The following is a 12,770-nucleotide window of genomic DNA, read 5'->3' on the forward strand; positions in this document are numbered from 1 at the left end:
TTGTGCTGCCTTCGGCCTATTCGCACATCGGTCCGCTACTGACGCCGCCTCACGTGCCAACGGATTTTCTACGCTTTTTGTAGCCCTATGCCGCATAACAGGTCATGTGACTTGTTTATAAAACTTTTCATTGGTTCATTTTACTTTTGGTTTCCTAAAGATGGAAGGCTTGGTCATATGACCTAAAAATAACACTTTTCATTGGTTTAGAACATTTTTTTTCCCAAACGATGAAAGCCCCACCTTGTTTCTGGATCATTCAGACTGAAGCTGGCGTCAGCATGAGAGCACCACCATCTCGTGGCTCCGTCGTGGTCATTCCGCGAGCAATCATGGCAGCCGCTCCCCACCGGAAGCCTGCGGGAGTCGGGGGCCCCCAAGACTTTTGTAGAATCTTCACGGCTGAGGGGACGCTTTTCGAGAATGGAGCCCAAGCCCTAGCAGGCAAGCGTCCGAGTTCTAAGGTGTCCCAGGGCCATTTCAGTGGACCAGGCCCAAAACCGAGGAGCCGTCCGCCATTTTAAGAGCCATGTGGCAGCCGCCTATCGCTGCACTGCAAGAGTGGGAGCAACTCAACAACATGGTGAGCGAGACGCTGTAGCCGAAAGAGCGGGCGCAACTCAGCTAGATGGCCGCCACCTGGGGAGGCCCGTTCACGCCGCCTCCCCCACGCCCCCCCCCCCCGGGGCGCCGCACGCCAATTTTCGGAGCAGCATTGTAGGATACCAAAACCAGTGCGGCAGTTTACTGGACATCACCTGGGTGCCTGTCGTACATGTTGTGTCAGCCATGGGACACTGGACACAGTCCCATCAACATCTCAACGCGTTCTGCTGCCTTGGGACTATTCGCACAACAGACCGCTACTGACGAGGCCTCCCCCCGCACCACCCGGGACGCCCCACGCTGTTTTTCTGTGCTGCATTGTAGGATTCCAAAACCAGTGCGGCACCCAGGCGACATCACCTGGGTGCCGTCCAGAACTCTGCACGTTGTGCTGCCTTGGGACTATTCGCACAAAAGACAGCTTCTAACCATTGTTGCTTTTTGAGTTGAAAAATGTTTAAATGTTTTTAGTTTTTGTTCCGTTCATTATAGTTAAAAGTTAATAAAGTTTTATAATCTTACTTTGTTGGAGTGTTATCTATTTTTTTAAAAACGGGTGAATAGGGCCTTGAATCGGGTTATTGTCATGTGTGGGCTTTGGAAGTGTGCTGCTGCAGGATCGGACATTTCAAACTCAAATGCACGTTCTTTTTCTTACCTTTCCGAAGCATGGAGCGCAATAGCAGGCAGAGAAAGGGTGATGCACGTGTTGAACACTACCTGACCTGGCAAGTTGCTGGCAGTGCCCCCCCGCCCGCTCCTGAAAGAGGGCACACACACACCGCCGCCCCGAGTACTTCACAAATCTTTAAAAGACCATGCGCTTGTTCATGAGGCTTAAATGGTTTATCACCTCTTCTAGAACCCCTGCATCGACCCTCTGACGTTTCCTGGAAAAATTACCATGTAACACAATACCAAGCCCTGTCAGCTGAAACCCCCAAGGAATCGTGGGGCATATTATCAAGGGGGTTTATCTCCGCTTTTTTGGCTTTAAAAGCCATGAAAGCGGAGATAAAATTATCTCCCAATTACCAAGCTGTCGCTAACACCAGTTAGTGACAGCTAAAAGGAGATAGCGACCATCTTGGGCCCCGCTTTGCATGTCAGTGATACTTATCACTAATGACATGCAAAGTGGCGGGCCAAGATGTTAGCGACTGGAAACAGTCCCTAACATCGCTATCTCCTATTACCAACTTTTGGAGATATTCGCGCTAAGCGCGAATATCTCCAAAATCTAACACCTGCCCTGAGCAGTTCTTAGCCATGTTATCCAATGGGAGGTGGATAACATGGCTAAGAGCATTTGCTCGATAATACATGAATATCGCTGACTTTTCTGCGATAATAGCAAGGTTTATCTGCGATAAAAATCGCCGATGTGCGGCGATAATTTTTGTCTCTAAACAAGTTGGAGACAAAAATTATCGCTAGTTGTTCGTAATATGCCCCCGGGTTTTTGCTTGCAGAAATCGGGAGGCAGGAGACTAGCACTGAAATCAGTAGTCACACGCCTGAATCGGGAGGGTTGGCATGTCTGAATTCTCTTCAGCTGGGGCCATAAACTACATCCGCAGGGGTAGGTGATAGCCTGGGACCAGCCTGGCATCTAAAATGGCTGCCGTGCACGACAAAATTGTGGCATTGGAAAAAAGGCAAGATGGCGCAGCCGCTGGAAGAGATGTATCAACATATATCAGCCTCCTCAGCCACCCTCAGGAAACATAGGGGATTAGGATACGTCTCCCGCACCCCCTTATACCTAGTAATTTAATTAACGAAGCACAAAATGGCGAATTCCCGTTTCGCTACCAGTTTGCGGCCCAGTTCGCGGCCCGTGAAGCGCTTCTACCGTGAAAAATCATTTTTTTTTTTTTTCCCCACGGGACCCTTTAATAACCCCAACAACATTCCTAGGGGGTCAAGAGGGTGATACCTTGCCCCCTTTCATTAAATTCCCCCTTCGTTTTTCACCTCTTCTTCTCTCTCGATCCTACCGAGAGACAAGATGGCGGCCGCTCCGGACTGTCACGCAGCAAAAAAAAAAAAAGCTCACGCACAGCCGCTGGAAGAGATGTATCAACATATATCAGCCTTCTCAGCCACCCTCAGGAAACATAGGGGATTAGGATACGTCTCCCGCACCCCCTTATACCTAGTAATTTAATTAACGAAGCACAAAATGGCGAATTCCCGTTTCGCTACCAGTTTGCGGCCCAGTTCGCAGCCCGTGAAGCGATTCTACCGTGAAAAATCATTTTTTTTTCTTTTCCCCACGGGACCCTTTAATAACCCCAACAACATTCCTAGGGGGTCAAGAGGGGGATACCTTGCCCCCTTTCATTAAATTCCCCCTTCGTTTTTCACCTCTTCTTCTCTCTCGATCCTTCCGAGAGACAAGATGGCGGCCGCTCCGGACTGTTTAGAATGTTGACAGACACCGGAGAGCCAATCAGCTTTCTGCGCGCAAAGTTCCGAAACGCGAAAAGTAAGCGGACCGGATCGCTGCCCGGAGCGCTGTTACAGATATATATCTTGATTTAAACGTTAATTTCTCAAAATCCACTGAAGCACATATATTGAGACCTAGCAAAGGCACATCGGGCTAACAGTCCCTACAATTTTGCCAAGTTTCGTGCAAATCCATTCAGCCGTTCGAGCTAAAAGTGAGTCCAACCGCCCTATGGAAAAATGAATGGGAAAAACGCGTTTTGGGACCCCCCTTTTTTCTCGGCCCCCCCTTGACGAAACCCCACCAAATTTTCAGGGGCTGCTCAGACACAAAATGTGCCATTTTCCTGAAAATTTCAGCCGATTCCGTTCCCAAACGCCAAAGTTATTAGACATAGAATTTTCAAAAATCCCATAGGGAATTAATCCTAACTATATATACCTACTGGCGATAGCCAGTAGGTAATATATATATATATATATATATATATATATATATTGTTCAAACTACAGGTAGCAACTACACATATGTCTTTTTGCTTCCTTTTTAATCAGAGCGGTGCTTCCCTCATTACCTGAGCCGCTGCCAGGTGGGGTGAGGTCCACAACTCCTGTGACTTGGGTAAGATGGAGTGTTGTTTTACATGCAGGATTTAAGAATTGATCCCTTCATGTATCAAAAAGAGATCAAACTTTATTGTTGCAATCAAAATACTTAGTTGATAGAGTATGTATGGATAATAATCCACATTTTTTCTACATTTTTGTACCAATGTGATGTGTCTGTATACTCATAGTATGTCTTTCTCTCTCTCACTAGTGACATGCACATTCTACCAATGATAGGTCAAGAAGACACCTAGGAAATCAGGTGATCTTTTTCCTTGTCATAGTAAGATGTAGATGCAGTTTCTCTTTTTTCACTTTTTCACTTTGCAGTAGCGCTAGCAATTTTTAGGTCCTGAAGAAGGCAAGGACACAATTTCTGCAAGATATTTGCTGAAACATGTTGACCGTTACTTAAACCTAGGCAGTTATCTGTTACAAACTGCCGTTGCTTTTTTAACATTGGAGGAGTGGGTAGAATTAGAATAAATATTTCATATTGCTCCCTCACCCAATTTTATTTCACCAACACTCACATTTTGTTCACATGCACTGCAAACCAGTCACCTTTCCATGCATAAGTTTTGACTATCTTTACTTAGACCATATTGGTATCTATCTGGAAGTTGGAGGTTATTCTATCAAGGCCTCCGCAGTTACCGGTAGGTTTCCAAGTATTTGGCCAACAAGGACTCCCAAATGATGAAGGGCGGTTCCGTGTGGTGACTGATGGGTTTCCTTTCTAGACCATTTACAAGTCAGGTTACCTTTCATTTTTTCATTCACACTTTCTCTGGGTTGGACACCTTTTTGTTGTAAGGTTAAATATCCCGGTAGACATTACAGTTTTCTTAGACCCATTGATACCTTTTGTGTTATGTGTGCTGCTAACCTCCCCACTCTGTCCATCCATTCCGCTTTGGCTACCTCAGCTCTTACCAGCCCTACAGTGCTGTCCCCATACACGATGATTCCTGTCTCTGCATCTACTTTTTCTCCTCGAGGTGTGACACCTCAAATGCTATCAAATGTTGACACACCTGTGCAAGGGATGTTTGAAGGAACCTGGGCAGTAGTGCGAGATCGCATGGAGAAAGTGTTGGTGTGTTCTGCAGTGGGCGATGAGGAAAATACAATGGTGGCAAATAAGGCAGCCCAATGGGCTTGCAATGCAATTTATACTGTGGAAGATGTGCGGAGTGTGATGAAAGATTATGAACCATTTTTACAACAACTTGCTCTTAAGCATATGTCAGCTACATTAATAGGATTGTGGGAGCAGCGCTTTCAGGGTGTTGCACCGCAGATTATATACGATATATGAGACAGGGTCTATGCCATGGTCATGGCCACGAATGAAGTTTTTGCCAATGTAATGATGTTAGTGAGGGACCTAGGTAGATTGCTCCAAAAGATCCCGACCATGGGGGCACAACACCCTATGAGGTAAGTCCATGCCATCTATCATCCTGAAGTACCAGAATTGCGTGACTCGACGAATACAGTAATTCGTCAATGAGTTGATGCCCGGTTTCAGGAGCAATGGATCTACACTCCCTGGTAGAGGAGTGAAGTCCTGTCTTTAAAAAGCCAGCTGCTGGACCCTCGAAAAAAGCTGCATATTGCAAAGAATGGACAGAAGCGGCCTCCTCCACTGTAATTACAGTAGCTGATATTGAATTGTTGGTACTGGTTGATACATGGAGGCAGGTTCATATGCAAGATCATGCACTGGAATTAGGAGGTACCTGGGATAAGATTAGGGCATGGGATAGAGAGCGTAAGCCTAGTGACAAGCGGGGCTGTTAGCCTTACCCGGTCATATTATAACTTACATGCACTCCCTTATTTCCCAAAAAAATGTGGATTGGGATAAGTTGACTGTATGCCGCCAGAAGAAGGATGAAAGTGTGTCTGATTTCTTTACTAGATTTGAGGGGATGTTCTTGAATTTCAGTGGTCAGGATTTATAGCTTGAAGGTGGTGTTTGGTTGTTCATTCATAGATTTGGTACTAATTTGCTTCCTGAGATTGCAGCTAGACTGCAGGCTTCCGAAAGAACTTGGGCCACATCCTCCTCATCAGTGATTTTGAGTATGGCACAGTATTATGAGCATAGAGAGAAGTAGGATAAAGAAAATATGAAGAAAAAGGCAAAGGATTTAAAGATGAGGGTGTTGTTGCAGCAAGTTGTGAGAGGCAGAGGATCGACCCAGCTGTTGCCTCAGGCCAATAGAGGTGGTGCTTCTAGCGCCCCCTGGGAAGTAATCAATGTGCATATTGTAGAGAGGAGGGACATTGGTGGAAAGAGTGTCCAGTGTTGTTGCAAAAAGGCGAGGCTCCGAGAGGTCGAAGATATAGAGGATGTGGGAGAGGGAGAGTAGGACGAGAGGGGAAACAGTCGGAGGATGCATCATTAACTAGACAGAGTGGAAATAATTTTGATTAACCCAGGAGCCAATAGTATTACAATGATAATAATGATATGGATGAGGTGACTGGGCTGTCCCACAGCTAGGACAGCCAGGTACAGGGTGAGGGACCTGTTCCGGTGTCTATAGATCAGCGCAGACCCTACGTCACTGCTGATTTACCGGAAACCACAGAAAAATTTCTAGTTGACACAGGGGCTATGAATAGCTCTGTTTCCCGGTCACTGGTCCCGGGGGCAGCTCTGTCTGGCTGAAATAATGTTTCCGCTGGTTTCTAGGGTTTGCAGGTTTTTAGCCCCATTTCCAAACCTCTAGAATGGACTATTGGTCCCATTACGGTTGATTTTCATTTTAACTGACGTCCAATTGTGAGGAAAATGTGCTGGGATTGGATTTGTTAAAAAGAATACATGCAACAATCTTCTGCTCTCCTGAGGGTGTGTATATGACCATTCCCACAGAATTTGAGACAGTACCCTGCACCTTATGGGCCACAGGGGATACAGATGTCGGATTGCTTCTGATCCCGCCGATATCCATCCAGCTCAAGGATAAAGCCAAATAGCCACATATCCCTCAGTACAAGATTTCACAATCAGAAGAAAAAGCTCCGCTACAAATAATACAGGATTTGATTAGAATGGGGGTGGTTGAAGAGACAGTAGCAAATGTGTGTAATAGCCCTATTCTTTCTATACTTAAAAAGATGCCCTTAGATTCTCCGGATGTCTACCCAGATGTCTATTGTTTTGTTATCTACCTGAGAGAAGTTAATAAGATCGTTGGTTCCCAATACCCAGTGGTTCCAGACATCACGACTATTTTGACAATGATTCCCCCGTCCGCAAAATTCTTTTCTGTAATTGATTTAAAGAATGCCTCTTTTAGTACACCAATACACACCGATAGCCGATATTTGTTCTGTTTTACAATTGCTGGTCGAAGTTTTAGATTCTGTCTTGCTCCTCAGTGCTATACAGAAAGCCCTAGTATATATAGTCAAGTGTTAAAAACACAATTGGATTCTCTAGAACTCCCTACTGGTAATGTGCTGTTACAGTATGTTGATGACCTTCTTGTGGCCTCCGATGCCAAGGATGGTTGCAGGGAAGCCACAGTTAAATTACTCCTACATTTGGCATACCATGGCCACAAGGTGTCACTTTCCAAATTTCAATATTGTCGACAGGAGGTCACCTACTTAGGTCACCTACTGTTGAAGGAGGGACGCAGACTAACCCCAGAGAGCATAGCTACCATCACTAATATGCCTCTTCCCAAGACTCAACGCGAGGTACGCATGTTCATTGGGATAACATGGTATTGTCGGCATTGGATCCCCAACTACTCCTTACTAACAAAACCCCTTCTTTACATGACCACCAAAGAAGTGCATGAACCCCTGCCTTGGACACCTGCATGCCAGCAAGCTTTCAAACAGCTAAAGGTTGCGCTTTGTTCGGCTCCTGTGCTTGGTACTCCTTCTACCAGAAGCCCTTTGTGCACTACGTGCACGAGGCAGACTGTTGCATGCTTTCCGTTCAAACACAGGGTTTTGGTGGTAAGCAGAGACCCTGAGCTGTGTGAGAGCTGCCGCAGCTTTGGCAGTTTTTATCAGACAATCGGCAGGGCACGTCCTTGATACTGATTTCAGAGAAATGGTACCTCATGCTTTGGATACGCTCCTGAACAAGACAATGATATAGCACCTTGCCAGTGCACGTATGACTGGATATGAATTGACTTTGTTTGCTCCACACATTATCATCAAACGATGTGCTATTCTGAACGCAGCCACTTTACTACCTCTCCTTTCAGAAGGAAAGGACAATGATGTCCATGAATGTCTGTTTCGGGCTGAAGAGGAGACAAAGGGATGGGTAGACTTGACTGGTGTTCCCTTATCTGACCCCCAAGGGGACCTATATGTAGATGGCTCTTTGTTTCAGACTGCCGCATGGCACTACTACTGCAGGATACACAATCACAACCTTACACACTGTAGTTGAGACGTCTCGCATTCCATACCAATTGGCCAAGGCAGCGGAGTTGTTTGCACTCTTAAGCGCTTATGAGTTGAGTGAAGGATTGACTGTAACTATTTTCACCGACAGCCAGTTTGCTTTAGGGGTGGCCCATAATTTTGGGCGCCTTTGGGCCGAGAAGGGGTTCCTGACATCACACGTCCAAAGAATACAACATGGTCCACTAATACTTAGACTGCTATCAGCGCTGACCCTTCCTGCTAAAGTGGCTATAATAAAGTGTAGTGCCCATAAGTCTGTCACTGATGATGTAGGAAGAGGCAATGTGTTTGCAGTCAGAACAGCTAAAGAAACAGTCTGCTCCAAAATGAATAAAATGTTTGTGGCAGGTCCTGCTAGATGGGTCCCAGATAACAGGATGTTTGAGAATACTGTGGAAAGTGTAAGGTAAATACAGAGTGAGGCTACTGTAGATGAACTAGACATGTGGGAGGAGAGGATAGGACATTTGGACGAAGATGGATGCTGGACTGATTTGTCAGGAAAACAGAGATGGCTATTACCCAATGCCAAATACACAAAAGACCGCTGGTAAATTCACCAGTGGTTGGGGAGTTTTGAGAGGAAGGAGACTTGAGTATGTCCTCCCAAGAAATCAAATTCACACAAAAAATACTCCAATTACACTTTTTTGTTCTAGATCATTTCTCAATTGTAATTGAAAGACAAATAGTACAGGGACTTCCTACCTATAATTCCCTAAACATAGAGGGGGATTCTACACTTGCCCTGAAGAAAGTCCTGGACCTTTATGGCCCCAGTGGACTGAAACATGTCGGCACTTACACTAGGGTCTTAGGACCATTGAATTCCAAAGAGACCCATTTTTAATTAATTTTTTAATAACCCGATCTGACCCAATAATAAAGGGAAACCAGGGGGCAGATTTAGGTTTTTTATATTTAAGTCCCCCTAACTTCATCTAACTAAGAGCTACTCAACACTGTGGTTAAGCCCACCTCGACTTTTAGGGGTCGGGGTGACCCGATGATGAAGCATGACACCACTAGGGTGTGTGAGGGTAACTAAAAAAGAACTAGTTCTTTCCCCTTATGCAATAGGGATCTGATTAGCATGATCCCAATTCCCTGAGTGGTCAGGTGCATATTCCATACCACAATGGATTCAGTCCGTACAAAATACACTAATTGAGAAATGATCTTGAACAAAAAAGTGTAATTGGAGTATTACCCAATGCCTTCATTCTCCCCGTGGACACCATGGCTCATTGCCCAGCAGACATTAGTGCAAAGGGTATTTGTAAATTGCTAGACCCAGTATGGCAGAATGAGAATATCTCTAAAGTTGCAACACACTTGGTGAGACATTGTATTGTCTGTCGACATGGAAGAGGTCAACAATTTAAAATACGGAGTAGTGGTAGTCTGCACATTTAGTAATTGGGTGGAAGCTTACCTGACTAAAGAGAACACGGTTATAGCGACAGCAAAAACACCTTTGAAGGAGTACTTCCCGCACTACGGATTGCTACGTGTGATTTGGAGTGACAACAGGAGCCACTTCAATGCTAAAGTCATTGAACTGATGTGTAAAGGCTTGCAAATTGTGCATACATTTCATGCAGCAAACCATCCACAGTCAGCCGGCCTTGGTGTGAAATATAACGGCATTCTCAAGTTAAAACTAGCAAAGACGTACCAGTCCGCCAGTTTCAGCGCTAGTCATGCTTGGAGCCTCATTGGAGGGGTCCCCAAGAGGGTGCCTCTGCCGCTCCCATATGATTCCTCTGTGAAAGACTGGATCGCCGACCAGGAAGGAGAACTGGTATCTCATTTTGTTCCCTTTTCTGATGACCAGTTGAGAGGGGCACAGACCGACAAAGAGAGTGATGAGATCTTGCTTGAGCTGGTCCCCCCTGAGATGAGGGCCACCCCAGATACTCCAGCTCCTACAGTGCAACTACCTCAGTCCTGATCCCCAGCAGAGTCTTAGTTCTTACCATTGTTTGCTGACAACAAAGTGCCTGGGCACATTAGGTACAATCTGCGGCCCGACGGAAAGACAGTGCATCAGCAGGCCAACACAGAAGTTAGGGAAAGACTTGAGTTTAGGGCGCAAGTGCTGTGCTCCTGGTATCTGCTGTAGCTCAGAGTAAAGAATACTGCTGCACTCCCTGGAACACTGGACAGGATTGTTGAGGGTATTTGCCCCCGAGGGAGGTTACCCTATTGTGAACGAAGAATTGTCAGACAGCACGGGCGTGATTGTGTTGCTGAGTTGCAAGTGTGCAGCTTCATCGTGGGAGAGACAACGTTGATGAACGAAAGAACCCTGCCTGTGAGGCTTTGACGAACACAGGCGAGAATAATACCCCTCTGGCTGGTTGTACAGCGGATTTGACTTTACCTAAATACTCTCTACTTATGTACCCATTTGGTCATGAAACAATGAGAGATGAGCGCCCTTTAATGGCTTCTCTGATACAGCAGAATGGGCTTGGATGGTCTAATTGGTCTACTGGAAGCAGGGTGGTGGTGGTGGTGTTCATTCTGGTGTTGATGATGACACTATTTGGAATAGTCTGGTATCTGGAGGATCAGCGTCCTGTACATACCCCAGTGCTAGCAGAGCATTCCTTCATTACATTGGCCCCAATAAGGAGAGACATAGACAAACATATACTCAGAATGCATTTTCATCCAAATGCTCCATCAGGTGCGTAGCACAACGCCACAGAATGCTGGGTGTGTGGCCTACTTCCTTCAGTTATGCATAAGAATGATCTATTCATTTCTATGCATTTCTCTTACTTAGGTAGCTGCGAGGCTTGGTTTTAACTATTGTCCGTGGTTTATATGCACTATTATGCAGATGCAATGAAACTGAAGCAGGTCCATTATGAAGCAATTTTAGAGTATATTGTGGTGCATCAGGGTTATACCCTTGGACAAGATGGAAAGGAGGGTATGCTACACCCTGATGCTTGAATTAATGTTTTTACAGTACACAAAAATGTTACCTGGTTAAGAAACAAAGTATTAGACTTTCAAGGTTTCAACATCACTAAATACTTTAAATATTTCAAAGCGGGTATTATCACTGAGGATAAAGCCATGCCTGATCCTGTGATAAATACAACGGCTAGTTTCTGTTTTCAGGGATCAGGGAATGTTTCAGTGGGGCAAAGCCAGTGTAATTATACTTACCAGCTCAACACGTCTTGTAGACCACCGTTATTGATGCCTCCGAATGTATATTTTATCTGTGGAGAACAAGCATATACTTGGCTCCCTAGGGGATGGTCTGGTCAGTGCTAACTCTCTTTCTTTCTGCCTTCTGTTTACATTGCACCATCCACATATCATAAAGATCATAGGTTACATCAAAAGGATGTTTCCATGCACTGAGACAAAAGAGTGGTTAACATGGATGATATGGATGAAACAGATACTTCTCTACAGCAATTTACTGATATAATGGAAGGTGTTGGCCCGTTCTAGGGTCCCATGTTTAACCCCTTCCACACTGAGTCGAATTTGGTGCTGTGGGGGCGTTTTAATGAGTGGGCGGGGTTCAGACGGCCGCCGGCCATCTACCGCCCACCATGACGTCGGGGGGCCGGGGACTATCCGAAGCACGGAAGGGGTTAATAGCCGTAACATACAATGCCTAGCTAAAGTAGTTGAAGAAGTCATTAACACTACTGCCGGTATATTAACCAATATAACAGTTGAGCCCCAAGCTACGAGATTCGTCCCACTTCAAAATCGGATGGTTTTAGCTGTCATACTGGCTGATAGGGGTGGTGCATCTAGGGTCATCGGCAGTAGCTGCTGTGTGTACATTCCTGATAGTGCTCTGACCGTATTTTCTGGCATACAAAAGTTACACAGATTGGCCACAGAGATACACCAGGAAAATGGATCATGGTCTCTCACAGGGTGGTTCTGAGATCTATTAACTTCATGTGGTTGGAAGATATTTCTCACATTGATAGCCGTTGCAGGAGTTATATTCACCTGTTGTTTATGTATTAATTGTCTTCCAGCTTGCTGCAGGTATTGTGCAACAAAACTTACTCCCAACATGATGAGGTCAACGCTAGAAAATAAATGTTCCCCTATGATGGTGCACGAGATTCAGTCAATAATGTTGATAGATGAGGGAATATTTGATTATTAAATTGCTACAATACTTGCATATTTTGTATATCTGCTTGGCAATGCATTTTGCTATATCGACGATTATGCACTAGCCCCCCTTAGAACTGTAAAGACCCTGCCGGATAGCAATAAAGCTTGTTTAGCCTCCTATGCTAAAAGGAGGGTGTTAGGTTTGAAATTCCCTTTTATAATATGCATTCTTATCATATTATATAAGTTAGTATTTGGTGGCTAAATAGACGCCATTTGTATAAGCATTGTGAAACCCACTGAGTTATCCTTATAGCATGCAGGCTTCGTTGGCTTGTGTGCCTCCATGTTGTAGTGTGCAACTACTAGAAGTTTGTCAAGGCCGCAGCCACACTAGGCCTCATTTGTTTTGCGCTTCCTTCAGCAGAACTGTAAAACTGAATAGCGTTATTATTCTTTCTCTGCTCCCCAAGGTTGAAGTCAATTTTGCTAATGAATAGATGTTCTTTTCGTACATTCCTTTCTGTATGTGT

Source organism: Lissotriton vulgaris, chromosome 2_1 (genome assembly GCF_964263255.1).
Source record: "Lissotriton vulgaris chromosome 2_1, aLisVul1.2, whole genome shotgun sequence".
Taxonomy (NCBI): domain Eukaryota; kingdom Metazoa; phylum Chordata; class Amphibia; order Caudata; family Salamandridae; genus Lissotriton; species Lissotriton vulgaris.